Raw genomic sequence first — 6874 nt, 5'->3', positions numbered from 1 at the left:
TTTGAAAATTGTCCCTACCTTGATTGTTCCAATTACCCCTATTTTGATTTTGACCATAACCTTGATTATGGTTTCCACTACCTTGGTTATGATTTCCATAACTTTGGTTTTGATTACCATAATTTTTTTGTTTTGATTTTGACTACTATAACCTTGATTGTTATAGTTGCCACAAGAACTTTGGTTCCCTTGGTTCCTATAACCACCACCTTGGTTATAGTTGTCAAAATTACCTTGGTTTTGGTAATTCCTATTCCATTGACCTCTTTGATTATCAAACCTTTGCACATTATTATTTGACACATAATTCACATGCTCACTCTCACTATTATCAAAATCATCACCACATTCCGGAGAAGCATGAGGGCAATTACAAGAGTCATGATCATAGGATCCACATGCATCACAAAACAAGCAACCACTATGCATGTTATTTGAAGAAGGAGGGGGTTGAGAGTTAGAAAAGGTACCTCTCCCCTTAAATTGGGAGGGAGAATTCGAAGCTTGAGAAGAAAATGAGCCTTCTAACTTGGCCTTGATCGCGGTCATTTCTTTCCCCAAGTTTGTCATTTGTGAGGATAAGTTGTTGATCGCATTTAGATGGTCTATAGAGTACACCAAAGAGCCACTCTTGCTAGTTGAATCCCTTTCACCATCTTGCCAATCTCTATAGTACTTAACCACGTCCTCTATAATGTCCACCACTTCCTCTTCCGTCCGATTCATTATGGGACCTCCGGCACCCCCATCAAGGCATGATTTGCCTTGAGGACTTAGGCCACCATAGAAAATTTGAATGACTTGATAGGTTGGAATTCCGTGGTGGGGACATTCCCTTTGGTACTCTTTATACCTCTCCCATGCTTCGTAGAGGCTTTCATTAGGTTTTTGCTTGAACCCTTGAATCAAAGCTCTAGCCTCCGCCGTTTTCTTTTGTGGGTAGAATCGGGACAAGAATTCCTTGGTGACTTCGTCCCATGTTCGAAGGAAATTTGTCTTTACCTCCTTATCCAACCACTCCAAGGCTCGGCCTATGAGAGAAAATGGAAACAACTTTAGCCGGATGAATTCTTCAGAAACTCCGTTCACTTTGATAGTGTTGCAATACTTTTCGAAGTCCTTAAGATGGTTCAACGGACTCTCATTCTTAGCTCCGCTATATTGTCTCCTTTCGATCAATGCGATCATAGCCGGCCTAATTTCGAAGTCATTCGCCGGTGTTGTAGGTGGAGCAATTCCACTCTCAAACTTGTACGCACCGGGAATTCCCAATTCTTTCAAAGCAACTCTTGGTTGATCTCCCATGCCTAGTTCCTCTTCAAATCCTTCTTCGCTTGAAGAACTAAATTCAAAGGATCGACTAGCAATTCTTCTCCTTGAAAGAGTCCTTTCGATTTCCGGGTCAAAAGGCACAATGGATCGATCACGAGCTCTATGCATGAAAAACTTCAATGAAAATATTAGTAGCACGGCTACAAATGTAGCCTTAAGAAACAAAATCTTTTTGTATTTTTTTTAATTAAAATGAAATAGACTCAACAACTAAAGCTAAGCACCAATTTCACTCCCCGGCAACGACGCCATTTTGATAGAGGAATAAACTAGTCGTTAATTGCCTATCCCAAAATCAAACACTATTTATAAAATCCTAAATCAACCTAAAACAAGTATAGGTAAGTATATGGTCGAACCCAAAGGAGTTAGTTGGTGTTATCTTTAGCCTAAATCAAGCTATTTCGGAGATTGAAGTGAGAAAATGGTTGGTGTTATGATAGCAAAATTAGACTAATCAAGTAATTCAATAAGCTAAATGCAAGGGATATTGGTTCCACATGCTAATTCAATAATCGTGCTAATCGACAATTTCTTCGTTTGATTCAAGCTTTGCAAAGGACAAACAATAGTAGCAATCAAGAGAGTTCAAGAGCTATCTCCTAGAGGCCAAACTATGGGTCACTATGAATGGCTAATCAAGGAAATTCACAATCAAACTCAATCAATTAAAGCAATTCTCAAATTGATGGGTCATGTCATTAAGAAATGCAATGCAATCTAGATTAATCTTATAGGTTGATCATTCCTAATCTAATTAATCACATGCAAAACTATGTCAACCAATTTAATTGCAACAATTCAATCAATCAAACATCATCAACTAGCACAAATTATCAATCAAGCATGCTTCCCCTTCTCCCTAGCAACTAATCTACTCACTAATCATGGTGTAACTCAAGAACAAATCACTAGAATTAGCATTGATTATCATTCTAAATCAAAATCAAGAGAAAGCAATATGAACTACAATATCCAATTCAAATCCAAGCAATACAAACAATCAAAGATGAAACTAAATCAATCAAGTAAGAGATGAACTAGAAGAAGAAAATCTTACTAACATTAATGATTGAAAATGAAGAAATCCAAGCTCAATTGATCCAATGTTGAAATACAAATCCAATACCAAGAACTTATCTCTAACTTCTCTCTCTAAAATTAAGCTAATGAAAATTATCTAAAAGTTATCTTCAAATAGGAATTACAAGTGTATTTATAGGCAAAGAAGAAAAACGGGATTCCCGCGCCCTCTCCAATAAACCCCGCGCCCGCGGAAAAATGGGTACGGAACCCATTAAAAACTCCGCGGGCTTTCGGGGCAACACCCGCGCCCGCGGGTCTTCTAGCCCGCGCCCGCGACAAAAGTGCGGCGAATTCCCTGCTCCCAAAGGGTGATCAGAGGGCCGCGGTCTCTCTGGTACGAGCGGGCTCTCCAAACTACCCGCGCCCGCAGCAAGCCCGCGGCCAGACCGCGGAGAGTTCCTGGTCAAAATCTGCCAATTTGGTGCATAAGAGCCCACGCCCGCGGCCTTCAGTACCCGCGCCCGCGGTAGACTGGCAGGGCTTGATGCCCTCTCCATGCCCTCTCCAAGCCGATTATTTCCTCCTTGCTTAGTCAATATAGCCCATCTTGATTCCCTTGCAGAGACAAATCCTAGGTACCTACAAAAACAAACAACGAAAAGGAATAAAAGGGAAAAAGAACCAAATAAAAGGAAAACACGAAGAAAACACGAAAAACACAAGGAAAGAAAGAAAGAAAGGAATTAAAGGAAAAAGGACCAAAAATAAGATAAGAAAGCATAAAAAGGAAGATGAAATCATCCTAAAAGACTACCCTATGAGTGCCATAAATTACGCTCATCACCTTTGCATACCTAATCTTGAATCTTGACTCATAATTCTCAAACACGATACCAAACCAACTAGGGAGGACAAAGGCATCTTTTCAGGGTGGTAATTTTTCATTTCTAAATTTTTTCTTTCTTTTTAGTTCTTTGGGTTTACATTTGCCTTCTTGCTAACCATTTGAGCCTTTTCCCTTCTTTTCAAGCCACATCTTTAGTTCTTGAGCCTTTTGTTTCATTTTCGTTTCCATTCTTGGTTTTTGTGAAGCAATTGATCATTATTGTTGGAGTTTGTGGTGAAGAAGTTTAGGTATTTGGTTCTCTTGAAAGCAAGTTTATATCGCGATATTTGTGTGAATAATGGTAAGTGAATAAATTAAAAGCTGTCCAAAGTAAAACAAAAGGCAAGGACAATGCAATTGCAAATTTGTAAAAGCCGTCCCAAGTTAAATAGGCATGGGCAATTGCTTTGAAAGAATTGAAAATACAAAAATTACAAAAAAAAAAAAAAAAAAAAGACAAGGAGAAATAGTAGTAAAAATGAGAAAATCCAAAAAAAATTTGATGTAATTTCTTTTCCTTTTCAAGCATTGAGGACAATGCTTCCTTTTAGCTTGGGGGAGAAGCGTTTATGCTTTTTGTATATATGCTTGTGTATATAGCTTTGAATAAGCTTGGGGGTGTTAGTTTGTTTTTGTTTGGTGACTTCTCGGTTTTGGTGTCGAGGTTTGGCCAATCTTTGCTTCATAACCTAGGTGTACCACCAAATTTTAAAAATTTTAGCCTACCCCTAACCTTTTGCCCTTACGTTACAACCTTTGGGAAAGTCCTTTCGACCTAGTAGTTGAGTCATATACCGAGGGAGGGCATTATGAATTAAAGCCTAAGGACAAGGGATGCAAGGTCAAGATGTCGAGAAACCCTCAAATTCTACTCTTTTTCTGGTTCCTTCGAGGAACCATATAGGCGCTTACTAAGGGAAGATTTGAAACCATATGGAGAACGCGGCTAGATTGGTTGGGATGAAAGTGGATTGCGCCTCATTAGTTCTATACACTTACCATACCTTATGTTTCAATAAACCGTGAATATCTTGAAGCATGCATACCCATTTCATATAGAAAAGTGTTCATGCATTTGCAATTGACCGTTTGTGAAAGTCCTTGTCAAGAGCTATTTGTTTGAATTTTTGTTTTACTTTCTTTTCTTTTTAAATGATTTTGCCTCATTTTATTTCAAAGAGTTGTGGGTTAAACTCTTAGGAAACCCTTACGAGACCTCACTCGTCCTCATAGGCGACTTTGGGGTTTAAAGGGCTTGTTGTAGCTAAAAACAACCGTGATTCCTATGTTAGTGAGTCTTAGTGTATATTCTTCTTCTCTCCTTTTCTTTTCTAAATAAACCCTCCTTATTCCTTTTAGCTTTTGTTTTGCTCGTGACGAGCAAAAGTCTAGCTTGGGGGAATTTGATGAGTGTCATTTATGGCACTCATAGGGTAGTGTTTTAGGATGTTTTCACTTTATTTTTCATGCTTTTCTTTTATCATTTTGGTCATTTCTCCTTTAGTTTCTCTATTTCTTCTTTTTTTGTGTTTTACTTTCCCTTATGTAGTTTTATTTATGTTTCTCTTTTATATTGCTCTTTTTCTCTTCTATTTTCTCTCTTAGGATTCTTTTGTAGGTGCTTTAGGACTTAGCTTCGCAAAGGAATCAAGAGGAGAAAGAAGAGCTAAGCAAAGGAGATTCAAGCCTCTTGGAGAGGGCTAGGAGAGGGCTCGGAGAGGGCGCTCTGCTTCTTCTCTTTGCCGCGGACGCGGATCCTGAGGGCCGCAAGCTCGGGTTAAGTGTATCACTTTGGTGATTTTGGGCAGGAACTCTCCGCGCCCTAGCTGCGGTCTAGCCGCGGGCGCGGAGAATCTAGAGAGACCGCTCCAGATAGAGAGACTGCGGCCCCCCTGTCTTCACTTGGAACAGGGAAATTGTCGCGCCCTGAGCCACGGGAGCGGGCTACAGTACCCGCGGACGCGGGTCTTGCCCAGATTGCTCGCGGAGTTAGTTATGGGTTCCGTACCCATTTCTTCGCGCCCGCGGGATCTTCTTGGAGAAGGCGCGGCCGATCAGTTTTTCTTATTTGTCTATAAATACTCTTGTAAATCTTTTTGAAAGCTAAATTTTAGATAATATTTCATTTGCTTTGTATTTAGAGAGAGAAACTAGAGAGAAAGTAGAGATTGTAATTCTTGGATTTGATTTGTAATTCAACATTGCTTCTTCAATCAAGTTTGGATTTCTTCTTCATATCAATGAATAAAGTTTGTGAGATTTCTTTCCTTTGAATTTACTTCAATTGCAATTTTATTTAATGCTTGAATGTGTGGTTTGGATTTTGATTTAGTTTTGAGAATTTGTTGATTGATTGTTTTTCCTTTTGATTTAGCTTGAAATGAATATGTTTGTGATTGAATTTGTTTTGTCTTCTAGCTTCACCATGATTAGTGAGTAGATTAGTTGCTAGGGAGAAGGGGAAGCATGCTTGATTGATGATTTTTTCTAGTTGGTGATCATTGATTGATTGAATTGTTGCAATTAAATTTGTTGACATAGTTGTGCATGTGATTAATTAGATTAGGAGTGATCAACCTATAAGATTAATCTAGATTGCAATGCAAATTTGAATGACATGAACCCTTGATTTGAGAATTGCTTTAATTGATTGAATTTGATTGTGATTCTCCTTGTTAGTCATTCATAGTGAACCCTAGCTTGGTTTATAGGAGATAACCTTTGAATTCCTTTGATTGCAACTATTGTTTGTCCCTTGCAAAGTTTGAATCAATTGAGTGATCTATTAATTAGCATAATTGTTGAGCTTGCATGCGAAACCTATATCCCTAGTGTTTAGCATATTGATTGAATTCTTTGATTTGTCTTGATACTTGTTATTCTAGTTACCAAACTCAACCATTGATATTCTTCGATTTAGCTTAACATTAGACTATAGCATAGTTCCTATTCATTCCTTTGGGTTCGACCCTTGACTTACCGCGTACTTGTATAAGGTTTGTTAAGTGTTTATAAATTTAGTTTAACCAATGGAGAATTAGATGACGACCTAGTTTACCCCTTGTCACATATCACATCCTAGTGCAGTTTTTTCCCTCCAAAACCCTCCTTTCCTTCTTCTTCTTCTTTTTTTTTTTTTTTTTTTTTTTTTTTTTTTGTGAACATTTGATACAATCAATCATCAATACCTAAATACTAAAACAGACACCGAGAGTGACGCATGTCACATCCTGGTGCTTTTTTTCCCTCCAAAATCCTCCTCTCCTTTTTAACTTTTTTTTTATGAATATTTGATACAATTATAATAATATCATTCAAAATCTTTTATATTATCTTATGAAAAATATATTCGGTTTTAATTGGTGTTTATTATTCTTCCATAAACATTTACCTAAAATATTATTCAACTCCTTTTTAATTATTTGATAAACGAAGTAATATTATATTTTGCCAAAAAATGTAGTTTTGATAAAATTTATTTATATTATTGATAGTAAAAAACATTATTACTTTAAACTTTAAAGCATCACTTTTATTTGTTAATATAATTGTTTTAATTTTTTACAAAAAAAAAAAAAAAAAAAAAAAAAAAAAAAAAAAAAAGACTTGTATGCACAGTGACTAGGCTAG

General features: G+C 37.2%; 1 non-coding gene across 1 annotated transcript; it reads left to right on the top strand.

Moving 5' to 3' along the window:
* The first annotated feature begins 814 nt into the window (after positions 1–814).
* Positions 815–920, top strand: LOC145565059 (small nucleolar RNA R71). The gene has a single exon (XR_014094957.1). It is a non-coding gene; the product is annotated as a small nucleolar RNA R71 (small nucleolar RNA).
* Positions 921–6874: the final 5954 nt, after the last annotated feature.

The sequence above is a fragment of the Chenopodium album genome, chromosome 1, assembly GCF_948465745.1.
Source record: "Chenopodium album chromosome 1, dcCheAlbu1.1, whole genome shotgun sequence".
NCBI lineage: Eukaryota > Viridiplantae > Streptophyta > Magnoliopsida > Caryophyllales > Amaranthaceae > Chenopodium > Chenopodium album.
Note: the sequence above shows the minus strand (reverse complement) of the source record. Positions and strands in the feature narration are given on the sequence as shown.